Source organism: Delphinapterus leucas, chromosome 1, assembly GCF_059928025.1.
Source record: "Delphinapterus leucas isolate spDelLeu-1000000601 "Yukka" chromosome 1, BTC_Dleu_Yukka2, whole genome shotgun sequence".
Classification (NCBI taxonomy): domain Eukaryota; kingdom Metazoa; phylum Chordata; class Mammalia; order Artiodactyla; family Monodontidae; genus Delphinapterus; species Delphinapterus leucas.
Genome location: NC_143129.1, coordinates 28,624,079 through 28,637,151, shown reverse-complemented (window position 1 = coordinate 28,637,151; position 13,073 = coordinate 28,624,079). Strand labels below are relative to the sequence as shown.

General features: G+C 39.3%; 1 protein-coding gene across 6 annotated transcripts in view; it reads left to right on the top strand.

Moving 5' to 3' along the window:
- Positions 1–13,073, top strand: part of ENAH (ENAH actin regulator) — a 162,383-nt gene that overhangs the window by 19,383 nt on the left and 129,927 nt on the right. Inside the window, exons 1-2 of one of the 6 annotated variants that reach the window (XM_089907228.1) lie at positions 59–653; positions 1,821–1,915. The exons of the other annotated variants lie outside the window; for them this stretch is intronic. The gene's annotated coding sequence lies outside the window, so the exon portion shown is untranslated. Of the gene's footprint in view, positions 1–58; positions 654–1,820; positions 1,916–13,073 lie in introns of those variants that run through there. 6 annotated transcript variants of the gene reach the window in all.

Sequence of the window (13,073 nt, the reverse complement as noted above, 5' to 3'; positions counted from 1 at the left end):
GCCATTTAACTTTCTCAAAAGAAGGGGATATCCCAAAACAATGCAAGTATTAAAGATACGGCAAGGATAACTGCAAACTTTAAATTTTTGTTCTTTAGATGAAGACTTCTGTAAAAAAAAAAAAAAAAAAGTTACTAGTTACATATATAGGCAAATCCATAAAAATAGTTCAAATAAATTTTAAGTAGGAGAAAATTTAAATTGTTACAAAATTATAGCCCTTGCTCTTATAAATTAGGATTTTTTGAAAATAAACTGAAAGGATCAAATTACTTCTTTTAAATTATGAAACAAAAGGTATGTAGTATGCTATTACATAGGCTTTTAAAAAAAACAACTCTTACAGATGATGGTTTTAAAAGAGAAGTCCAAATTTAAGTAGCAGTTTTATTCTAGCACATAGAGAAACATTGAGAGTGAAGGCATACCAATACATTCAAGTTGTAAATAGGCTGGAATTTGATTCTATAGTTTTAGAATTTATATCATTAGACTTCTGATGTTGGTAGTAGTCTCTGCAAATTTGTTTTTGCATGTTTTCTCAGCCTCTATGGGGTTAACGGTGGCTTGGCAAGCCAAGAAAAGGAGTTCTGTGCTGTTTTCAGACTGCAGAATCTTGTTGCTATGCAACAAACGTTGTCAGTCAGCATAAGGTATAGTAAATTGGTATTCTCTGTCCCTTTTCACCACATGCTCATTTTGTAATCTGAGAACTGGTTTCGGGCTATTTTGCAAGGTTTTATTTTAAAACAGGCATTTAAAGATTTTTGTTGCTTTTTGTAATTGGGTACGTTTAAGGTCTGTGAAGTCTTTCTGTTCTTGTGTAGTAGATACACTAAAATGCTTGTGTTTAAAGAAAGGGTTTTATAGATCTGTTTCCGAGTAGTTTCAGGTTAGAGCAGTATTTTTGTTCTGGTACTGTAAGAGGGATGATACTGCTACTTCCAATGAGTAAATTTTTGCTTGAAAATTCAAGTTAAATAATTTGAACATCAGAACTTTACCATAGCACAACATATTATTTTATAATTTATTTTTGAAAAGTATGGACCCAGAAGTTGGTATCAGCATCCCTTAATTGATAAAGTATTTTTATAGGAATCCTAAACTTGTATAGCATCTCCTGTAGAATCTGATAGTTTATTTTCTTCCAGGGGAAATTAAAATGTTTTAACAGCAAATGATTATAGCCTTTTCCTAAAAAAAGGGGTAAAGTATACAAAACATAAAATTCACTATATTAATCATTTTTAAGTGTACAGTTTCATGGCATTAGGTACATTCACATAGTTGTACAAACCATCATGTCTCCATCTCTGGAACTGAATAATAGCCTTTTGCATCCGTTTAGTAACTTAATCCAGGCCCTCTTCTAAATGCTTTAGATAAATTAACTCAGTTAATCTTTATAACAACCCTATAAAGTAAGTATTTTTTTTATGTTCCAGATGAGAAGACTGAGGCACAGAGAAGAGCACACACTAGTCATGAGTAGAGCTGGAATTCAGATCCCAGCAGTCTAGCTCTTCTGTGCTCTCAGCCACTACGCTGTGTTGTCCTCTTTTGGAATTATTTTCATTTCTGTTTAGTGGTGGGAGCAATGATTTTTTTTAAAAAATTACTTTTTGTAGTTTATTCAAGTAAAGTTAACATACTTTAACAGCGTTACGGACTATTAATGAATTTAGTTTGGCCATATTTTAGGCTTTTTTCCTAAATATTTAAAAAGGATGTAGTTTGTATTGTATTATGGTTAATTGCATATAAAATTATATATGTTTTGGTTAATCATATAGAAAAGATTTAATTCCCTTTTTCAGCTTGTTTCTGGACCACTTGCCATGCTGTTCCTTCCAGTAGAGTGTATGGAGTATGCAGATTATTTTCTGATCGTTTAATACCAACATAAAGGAAGGTACATTGTTATTAAAAAATTCTAATGTGATGCCATTTAAAACCTAAGGCCAGTTGGTGTTGGATCATCTACTTCTTAGTATTTTCTAAATTCATGCTGGTTTTTCTTCATGGATAATCTGGAGTTAATTATGTATTGGCAGAGTAAAGAGCAATGGGCAAGAGTGAAAAGGGAGAAAAGCAGTGCAAGGTGTCATTTGAACTTCTGGTTGATGCAAAGGGATGGAATTGTTTGAACTCCGCTGCTTTCTGCTTGGTGCTCTATGTCTCTTTTCATTCTTTAACTGAAGAACTTACCTTTCCCCTCTGGCCCCGCACTACCCCCTCCCCCGTTCCAGTAGATCTTCTGCCTTGAGAACCCTTGACCTTGATCTTCCCTGATTTATATGGTCTCATCCTGCTCTAACAGATTTACTGTATAATCAGTTTTCTTTTCATTTCTCTTCACAGTTGCACCATCTTAAAAAAATGTTTTCCTCCTTTTATTTTTGTGCATTTCTATATATGTTTGATTATGCATTTTTTAATTTGTTCACTTGGTAATGTTTTGCATTCTCTATGCTTTTTAAAAACTCAGAATTTTATTAGTTGCGTATTTCACTGTAATTTACCTATTTCCTTTTTTGTTTTTAATTTATTTATTTTATTTATTTTTGGCTGCACGCAGGCTTTCTCTAGTTGTGGCGAGCAGGGGCTGCTCTTTGTTGCGGGGCAAGGGCTTCTCGTTGCCGTGCCTTCTCGTTGTGGAGCACAAGCTCTAGGCGTGCAGGCTTCAGTGGCAGGTGGGCTCAGTAGTTGTGGCGCACGGGCTTAGTTGCTCGGCGGCACGTGGGATCTTCCTGGACCAGGGCTGGAACCCGTGTCCCCTGCGTTGGCTGGCGGATTCTTAACCACTGCGCCACCAGGGAAGCCCTACCTGTTTCCTTTTAAATGGCTGTTTGTATGGTTTAAAGTGACTTTGTATAATGAATAATGCTTTCATGGACCCAGAGGGTTTTTTCCCCTCCTAATTACAGACTAATTCCTTAAGATAGATTTCCAGAAATAGTATTAGATCTCTGAATAAATAGAAACAGTTTTAAAAGCTCTTGAATCATATTGCCAAATGCTTTCCAAAAGTGTTGTGCCAGTTTTCATGCCAGCCTGCAAATATATGGAGTGTCCATTTCAGCACAGCCAGCAGCAGCAGAGAATGTTTTCATGCTGACCTTTAAATCTAAGAAGAATTGACTTAACAGCTCAGCTGGGCCTTTATCCTAAATTACACCTAGAATTATAATTGTGGTGGGATTGGATTCGAGAGAAGTAAGGCCTGGCTACCAGTTTCTGCTCCTTAGACTGCTTTTTAAGTTCTGTTTTGATGCAGTCACTGCCCAGATAAGGTTTCATTTAACGTATGCTTTTGGATGTGTGAAGTGACTAATTTTTTTCTGCTTTTCAATCCCTTAATTATTTTGATATGTTGGATGGTATGGGACAAAGTGGTGTGTGTTTCAGATGACATTTCCCTTGGGAGCCAGGGCAGGAATAGGTTTGGCTCTCTCCTTCGCCCTTCAGGGGGCTCTGGTGGCAGCAGAAGCATCTGAGATCAGGTTCAGTGGCCACCTTGTCCAGGGGGTGCTTCTTGGATATAGCCTGAGTTACTGTTACTTGTTTAGCCAGAAAATAATTAACAACTCTGGAGTTAAAGTGGCTTTTCCCTACAAATTTGTTATAGAATTCAGAAAAATTAAGTACTGTTAGAATGTTTTCCCTGAGTAGAAGAAAGGTCGAGGGAAAAGCATTCCTGAAAGTTGATAATGTGGAAGCCGCCTCTGGCCTCCTAACAGCATTCAGCACAGTTGACCCTCCTGGCCTTGAACCACTTTGACTCAGGTGACTTTAAGTTCTCTTGGTTCTCTCCTTATCTCATTGGCTGCATCTCTTGGTCCTCTTCTCCCTTTCTCTTCTCACCCTGGACTTCCATTCCTCCGCAGTCTTATTCAGCCCCTGGACTTTACCCCGTGTTTGCTGATTCCCAGATTCAAGTTTCTGGCTGGCTCTCTCTTGTGAGTTCCAGATAAGAAGCTCACAAATAGTTCATTTTGTATAACTAATAGGCACCTTAAACATCACGTGTCCAAATCAGAGTGTGTGATATGTACCTACAAATTTTCACTTACTGATAAATAGGTATTTCAGTGACAGTTTTCCCTCAGACTTTCAACCATAACAATAACATAAGGGGCTAAATTATAAATAACATCAATATAAGACTTGTAATATTGAAATGAATGCCTTCCACACTGATTTTGTAAGCTTTAGATCCCATGATATTTTTTCTGGTAAGCCAGAAGAAAGTTTACCTATTTTCTTAATGTGTGAACAAAGAAAGGTATTTATCAAAGGATTTTTCTTACGTGAGCTTTCATATGCTATGTACCTGTACCATTAAACACCATTCCTTTTTCTCAGTTTAGTATTTCATATGTCAAGCTGACAAACAATAATTTGAACTGTTGTATGGTGGCACAACTTGCTTACTCAACAGTTCAATTTTGTCGGTATCAGTGCCTTTGTAGATTATTGTTATGCATTTATTTATTGTATTTTTATATGCATTTATTTATTGTACTATTATTTTTTGCCCTCATAAAAATGAGGGGTGGGGCTTCCCTAGTGGTGCAGTGGTTGAGAATCCGCCTGCCGATGTAGGGGACATGGGTTCACGCCCTGGTCTGGGAAGATCCCACAGCAACTAAGCCCGTGTGCCACAAATACTGAGCTTGAGCTCTGGAGCCCGCGATCCACAACTACTGAGCCTGCGTGCCACAACTACTGAAGCCCTCATTCCTAGAGCCCATGCTCCACAACAAGAGAAGCCACCGCAATGAGAAGCCTGCACACCGCAACTAGAGAAAGACCACACGCGGCCACAAAGACCCAACACAGCCAAAAATAAATAAATAAAATAAGTAAATTCATTAAAAAAAAAAATGAGGGGGGGGGAAGTAGTAAAAAACAAAATGTTAGTAACACCACTGAGATAAATATGGAAGTCACTAGGTATTCCGAAAGTGGTAATTCTTCAGCCTCAATGGGACTGGTCCCTATTTGTACTTAAGCTGGTTGTCTGCGTCTGTATATCCTATATGGTAATTTTGACACTGATGGAAACTCAAGTTAGCTGAAGAAGGACCCTAGTATAGTTTACAGCATCAAAGTGAGAGCGGCTGGAGCCAGGGCCTCTCTCAGACCTCAGGGATGAGAACAGAGCTAGCAATTTTGGTTGATTAGCAGTTACTCGCTCTCTTTGCTAGGCTTTATTCTTTGCCCCTGTAGTCTTTCTTCACATGGTTTCTCCAGATTCCCATATTCCATCCAGCTTTTGTAAGTTGAGTCAAAGAATGTTTCTTGTAATCTTTAGGTAGAAAAATCCTGGATGAAGACTGGTGACAAGCCCTGTCTAGGTCACTGTCTCGTCTTCTCTAGTAGGGGCTAGGATGCTGTGATGAGCACCAGTGGTAGTGGGGAATTGAGCTTTTCTAAAGTGAGAGAAGGAATCCTGGCAACAGATATCCATTATGATATTCAACTAAGAAAAAGACAATGGCAAAAGTCAGTTATATATAAAAAACAACGGAAACATGTCTCAAAGGTGAAGTCTTAGATGATGGAAGAAATTGGAGATTAATGTTAGTGATCTGTTAGATATACAGGGTTATAGAGCTTTTTGAAGAATGTAGCTTGCAACACTCCTTTTCCTTTATAATAAAAGAAAGTTGGGGGAGACTTCCCTGCCGGTCCAGTGGTTAAGACTCCACACTTCCAATGCAGGGGACACAGGTTTGATCCCTGGTTGGGAAACTAAGATCCTACCAAAAAAAAAAAAAGAAAAAGAAAAAAAAAGGGAAGGGTTTCCTAAGACAAAGTTTAAAGAAAATTGGTTAGATAACATTTCATTTCTTTTTTTAAAAAATATTTACTCATTTATTTTATTTGTTTTGACTGTGTTGGGTCTAGTTGTGGCACGAGGGATCTTTCGTTGCGATATGCGGGCTTGTCTCTAGCTTGTCTCTAGTTATAGTGCGGGCTCTAGAGTGTGCGGGCTCAGTAGTTGCGGTGTGCGGTCTCTGTAGTTGTGGCACGTGGGCTCTGTAGTTGCAGCATGCGGGCTTAGATGCTCCTCAGCATGTGGGATCTTAGTTCCATGACCAGGCATCGAACCCACGTCACCTGCATTGGAGGGCAGATTCTTAACCATGGGACCACCAGGGAAGTCCCAACATCTCATTTCTTATAAAGTCCCTGAGCAACTGAAAAAAAAATCACTTCTGTCTACTAAATACTGCTTTAGGTAAGCCAAGAAACCAGAAATTTGAGGTGAGAATTATTTAGACAATTAATTTTATCTATTTTTTTATTCATTTAAGTGATTGCTTGTACCTTAGTTTTTAAAACTAAACATCCATCTGCTAACTAGGGATTTCCTATCTTTCGACTCTTGGAATGAAAACTCATTTTAAAATTAAGACTATTGCTTAGCTCTTAGACATCCTGCTTTCAGGAATGGGTGATGTCTGAGAGAGTAGGGATACTGGAATTCCATGTCCACTTTGTTGACCCTGGTACTCCACCATAAGAAAGAAGACCCAGGGAGGAGGCACTTCACATCCCAGCAGGGCAGGGGGGTCCTTACTCCTTAGCTTTCCCATTTCTTTGTATCCACCATGTAAGACTGTGGTCCAGAAAGAACTCACCCTGTGGCAGTTATAAGGATCCAGCATCCTGGGGTATTTCCCCTCCAGGGGATCTTCATCTTGTCTTCTTCTTCCACTGTAGCTAGAGTCCAGATGTTGAGGAAAACAGATCATCCTTTCATTGTCTAGAACAGATTATCTAACCTCCACTAAATCATGAAGCTTTTAACATTTAAAGCTTGTCTGTTTTCCAAGAGATTTGTTAATGGAAGTATCATGGTACTTTGGATTTATAAGTGACATTATGGGTTTTTGACTGCAGATAAAAAGACTTGTTAGTTATTTCCTTTCTTTTTTTCTCAGTCGCCAGGTGTTTTTTAAGAAAAGCACCAACACAAAAGAGTTATTAACCTCTAATCTCAGAGCCCTTGGGGAAGTATTTTACTAATATTAAGCAAAACAGAAGAATTGGGGGAAAACAGTTTAGAAAACAAATCAAAGGGACTAATTTGCTAATTAATAGATATAATGCAAAGAACAGAACAACAGAATATAAAAGCTAAGCGCAAGAAGCATGTATACTTAAAAACAAATAGTAAAAAAAAAGCCCTCTTTGTTTCATCTTGTTCCTTTCTTTCTCTAAGCCTGTTTTTTTCAGAGATATCTTGAGTCCATGGTAAGAACTCTAGTGTCTTGAAAGTTCCTGGCTGCCTTTCTTTGGGATCTTAGTGTAATCCAGAATCTTTTCTGCAATACAAAAGTTTTTCTACTTCTGGAACTTTAACTTGAAAGTTTTTTGCTTCAAGTTGAGAAGTCTTCTGTAAACCGGCCGGCCACGTGTGTGGGGTTTCTGTTTAGAAGCGTATCCCTCCCCCACCCTGCCCCCCGTTTGTAGTTTCTTCCTTTTGCAATTCACCCTTTGAGTGACTTTATGAAGCATATAGGGCCCCCCACCCTTCAGCCTTTTCCTATAAGCTATCTTTACGTGTATAAGGCTTGCAGTTCTGTCATTCTGCCATAGTTTCATAAATGTTTAATACAACTTAGACATTTTAACAGCTTTGTTGAGGTATAATTGACATAAACTAAATGTCACATTTAAAAGGTACACCTGGGTAAGTTTTCATATGTCTGTACCCATGAAACCATCACCACAGTCAACTTAGTGGACCTGTCCATCACCCCCAGTTTAAAAGGTAATGTAAGCATGTCAACAAAAATTTGGAGAAAAGGGGAAAAAAAGGGAAGTCACTCATAAACCCTAACACTTAATTTGCATGACCTTTGGTGTCTTTTTTCATTTACCACAGTATCGATAACGCTTTTCCCCTTTGTTACCTGGTCTTAATAGTGGCAAGACTTTAAAGAGTTGGCCAGTGACATGTTAAAACACCCTCTTTACACATCTGACACGATAGTACACAGAATGTTTCATGTTGGGGGTAGAGACAGATTTTCAGCTGCTTTTGGAGTAAGAGATACGAAGAAGGAGGCAAAGAGAGTAAAAGAGCAAAAGCAGATCTGATGGTCCCCTCTCTTCCTTCCAAAGTGAGTACTCTTGTCTCCAAGGGCTGTGAGAGGTACAGTTATGCTACAGAGAGCTTGTATGTTTTAACTAAATGAAACTGAAGCTGTGGGCTGAGGCAGGTGGTAAATGAGCGTGCCTAGTTGGGATGTATTCAGTTGTTAAAGGCCCATGAAGCACATGGCAAGGGTTCGAATTTGAAATATTTAATTTAGGGAAAACCCGCGAAGAATTTCGTAGGTGGAATGACAGGATCCTCATGGTGTGAATGTAAAATAATATTAATGGTTGATTAAGAGGTAGGTTTGTTTCTTTATTTACACACGTTCATTTCCTTTTTTCCCCAGCTATGTTGAGATGACATGTAACATTGTTGACATATAGCATATGTAAATTTAAGGTGATATATGTATATGTTATGAAACGAATACCAATAAGGTTAGCTAACACCTCCATCCCCTCACATAATTAATTTTTTTGTATATGGTGAGAATAAGATCTGTTCTCTTAACAACTGTCGAGTACAGTTGACCATTGAACAATGTGGGTTTGAACTTTGAGGGTCCACTTATATACAGATACTTTCCAGTAGTAAATACTACAGTACCACATGGTCCCTGGTTGGTTGAATCTGGATGCGGAGGAACCTTGGATACAAAGGGGCACCTCTAGATTATACTCGGATTAACCGCCGCGTTGTTCAAGGGTCAACTGTATATGTACAGTACTGTTAATACAGTCACTCTGCTGTACATTAGATCCCCAGAATTTATTCATTTTATAACTGGAGGTGTGTACCCTTTGACCGATATCTCCCCATTTCCCCCACCCCCAGCCCTTGGCACCCATCAATCTGTTCTTTGTTTTGTGAGTTCGGCTTTTTTTATATTCCACATATAAGCAAGAATATACAGTATTTGTCTCTCTCTGGCTTACTCGTTTAGCACAATGCCAAGAGGTAGGTTTAAAGAGATAATTCTCACGGCCCTACTGAGTGGGTCAGGAGGGTGATAATGTTACCAAACCAAACTTGAGTCCGCTCGCCGCTCCGTAAAGGCAATCTGCTGACACCGGGTTGTGGTGAAGAAAAGTGCAGCGTTTACTGTAAGGTGTCATACAAGTAGTCCGGGATAGCTAGCTCTCAAAAAGCCCAAGCTCCCCGATGGGTTCCCCCCGCTCCTCCCCGATGGGTTTCAGGAAAGCATTTTTAAAGGCCAGGTGGAGAATTCCCTGGCAGTTCAGTGGTTACGACTCTGTGCTTTCACTGCTGTAGGCCTGGGTTCTATCCCTGGTCAGGAACTAAGCCACAAAGCCACGAGGTACGGTCAAAAAAAAAAAAAAAAAAAAAAGGGCCAGGTGAGGGAGGAGGGGTTCAAAGGGTAGGTGTCAGCTCAGGTGCAGTTCTCTGATTTGTTAATGGTGAGTACATACCGTTATCTAGGTACTTCAGAAAGGAGCTAAAGCAGAGGATATGGGGGAGGGGTCTGTCCCCTGTAGGCCCCATAAGGTCCTGCTCAGTTACAGTAAGTATCAATATGAGAATGGTTGCTGGGACAACTTTAGATTATTGGTAGGAATATGAAGGAATGTTTGGGAAGATTTTTTTTGTGGATAAAATAGCATTGATATACCAGTGACTCCAGTGAGATAAAGATCGTGAGGTGTGAAAGGATAGCCAGTGCTCTGGAATTTGGCAATAGGTAGGATGATAGCATTGTCACTCCTCAAAAGCTTTTAGGCAAGTTGAAATCAGGCAAGGATTTTCTGGAGAAGATTTGTTGTAATTCAGGACATATTTTATTGTTTTGATAGTACAAGACTCTGCAAAGAAGTGGATTTTTAAAGATTAAAAAGGATTGTCTCTACCATTAAGGAACTTATTATGATCTATTGGTTTGAACTGAACATACTTTCAGAAAATCAGATAGGGCTGATAGAAGTGGCGGGCAGAGGTTGAGGCTCCAGATTTGGTAATTGTGTGAAAGCAAGAATGAACCATGGGAAAGTACTAGGTTTTTAATAGAGGAGAAACCAGTAATAGTCATATTGGAAAAGCATTCAGAGGGACTTCCCTGGTGATCCAGTGGTTAAGAATCTGCCTTCCAATGTAGGGGATGCAGGTTCGATCCCTGGTTGGGGAACTAAGATCCCACATGCCACGGGGCAACTAAGCCTGCGTGCTCTAGAGCCCGCTCGCTGCAATGAAAGATCCTGGGTGCCTCAACTAAGACCCGATGCAGCCAAATAATAAATAGATAAATATTAAAAAAATATATATATATATATAAACTTAAAAAAAAGCATTCAGAGCTATTAAATCACATCACAGCTTAATTTCAGATAGTCTCAGCTTTTGAAATCAGTTGTTTGGTAGGAATTTAGCACATGTCTTTCTGTGGAAACTATGTTGTAATGAGGGGTGATTAGGTCCTTAATCCTCAGGCCGTTTAATTCATCATGTCTTTGATGTATTACACTATTAGGCCAAAAAGTGTCAGATATTGGCAATTGAATATGGTTCAACCCAGTACACTTCATTATCACCAGACATTTTTGATGTCTATATTTATTTGACAAACCCTGGGACTACAAAATTGACCTGACAGACATGTCTTAAAACATCTTTCTGGGACCATCCATTCAGAGTTTCAGATTGAGATGCCCAAGATCGAAGGTTCCCCACTCCCCTTGATGTTGCTCCCTCTCAGTCTGGGAGCAGGGATTCTCCTTGGTCTTGAGGTTCTCATGGGTCTTCTCTCTAGTAGTCATCTTCTCTTTCTCTGTCCCTAAAATAAGATGAGGGAGTGGGAAGGGAGGAGGGGTAAGAGGGGAGTGTTTTAGGATACTGATCTTCAAACTGGGTGTCTTAACGGTATTTATCAAAATTGAAAGAATAGAACATGTCAGAATACATTGCATATGGTAATGGCAAGTATTATTCCATGAAAATGTTTCAGTTCTCTTTGTATGTATGTACTAGGTCGTAGTATGTACTGTGTATTTATCACCGGCTTCAAAAATTTGATGCTGTTTTGGGAGATGAATCGCTATGGGTTGGGCATCTCGGGGTTTCAGGTATGCCATTGTAGGGTCCTGGGACTTCTTTAACTTCCTTTCTACTGTGGGCTTAAATGTTAGGCCTTCTTTCCTTTCACTGGGTACCACCAAGCTGCTCTAAACTCCGGCTCATGCATGTCCTTTTCTTTACCTGCTATGTAATGAAATATAGTCTTATACAGGGTGGAATCCTTTGGGAGTCTTTTTTTTTAAGGGGCTTCCTAGTAGTTGCTGGCATAAAGGTAGTTAAAAGCAGAAAGCCTAAGGCACAGAGGTGCCTTTCTCCTTTTTCATTTCAGTGTTGTAAGTAGAATGTGAAACTTCCTAGTTGAGGGACTTCGCTGGTGGTCTAGTGGTTAAGACTCTGTGCTTCCACTGCAGGGGGCATGGGTTAGATCCCTGGTTGGGGTAAGATCCCATGTGGCGTGGCCAAAAACAAAAAACCTTGCTAGTTGAGTTCTGTACAGAAATCACTAAGGATTTATCTGTGATTCAGAGGAAAACAAGATAGAATAGGACATTTAGTAGGCACTCAAAAAATATTTGTAGACTGGTTGAGTGATTGGAGAGGGTCTGAGCACTTGTCTGGCATCATTGAACTACTTATTAGTGAATGATGAAGCACAAGTGAACAGAGGCGATTATCTTTCCCTTATTTTTATGCTGTACTCTGAAGGAGAGAGATAAGGAGAAAGAAATCCCAGATGGGCGACTGGTTGGTTAAAAGCAGTCCCTGTGGCCAGTTTTGTATCTGGATGGCCATTCTTTTTTTAAGAGAGATGGATAAACCATTCATACAAAGAGCTGCTGGTGGTTTTAGTTTTGAGGGATATTGGCCCACAGTTCACTTTTTCTTTTCTCCCCAGTTATTGGAAAAGTTGATTGTTAGGAAGGCCGATTGCTTTCAGGGAGTTGCCATTTTCCTCCAGGGGAATGTTTGAATGAGAATGGAGGGACTGCTTTGGCAACGGCAACAGCTGCTAAACAGTCTGTTTGGGGATTAGGTGCAAGTTGGTATGTAGTTGAAATCTGCCTCCTGGTTCCTGAAATTATGTTCCTTTGCCTCAAGGATAAATGTTTTTCTGCTTACTCCAGTTAGATTCATTTAGTTCTGGCTGGTAATGTTTCTAACTGATAACCTTTCTCTTTAAGGGAGCTTCCTTGATGGAGTATTTGACAGCTACTTACTATGAAGGAATTAAAAATGTTGCTTCTGTCTTCCCTTAGTTTTTACTCAGAATTTAATCACAAGTTGGCGGTAGCAGAACGTTTGAATTAAAAAATTAGCTGTATATTACTTGACCATTTTGGTAATGGTAGAGACTTAAGATGCCTTTTGATCCTGTGGATGTCAGTATCAAACAAGATTTACCCATATTTCGTGTTGGAATTTAAATTCTAATAACCTTTAGAAGCGTTAGTAATAGAATTTGCTTAGGTGGTTGAATCTGAAGCTTGCTAGTAAGCTGGGGTTGCATACATGGGGCATATTTCTGACCAGTTCTCATGGTACTAATTATGTCAAGAGTTTACAAAAGAGGCTAAATTAATTGCCAGCCTATTGCCCATTGCTCATTTAGCACTGTTCTGTTAAGATCCTTTTGATTATCTGAGTAAATGCTTTTTTAGTACCGTAGAGATAAGAATCTGCTGTAGGTGCATTAATTGGGGTGTATGCTGACTTCTGTATACCAAACAATGTGTCTGAATATCCTGAGCCAGTGTCTTAATAACCCCGGTCTCTGTTTAGGCCTGGCCTACAAGTTGTCAGTCAGTAAGCTGGAAAGTCTTTTGTGGTATCTCTGAGCCTGGAAAGATAAGATACAAGGATTTGGAGGTATATTTGCATATTTAGTTTGGTTGTATCTTTGTGAGTAGAACTTAATTCACTTTTTAAG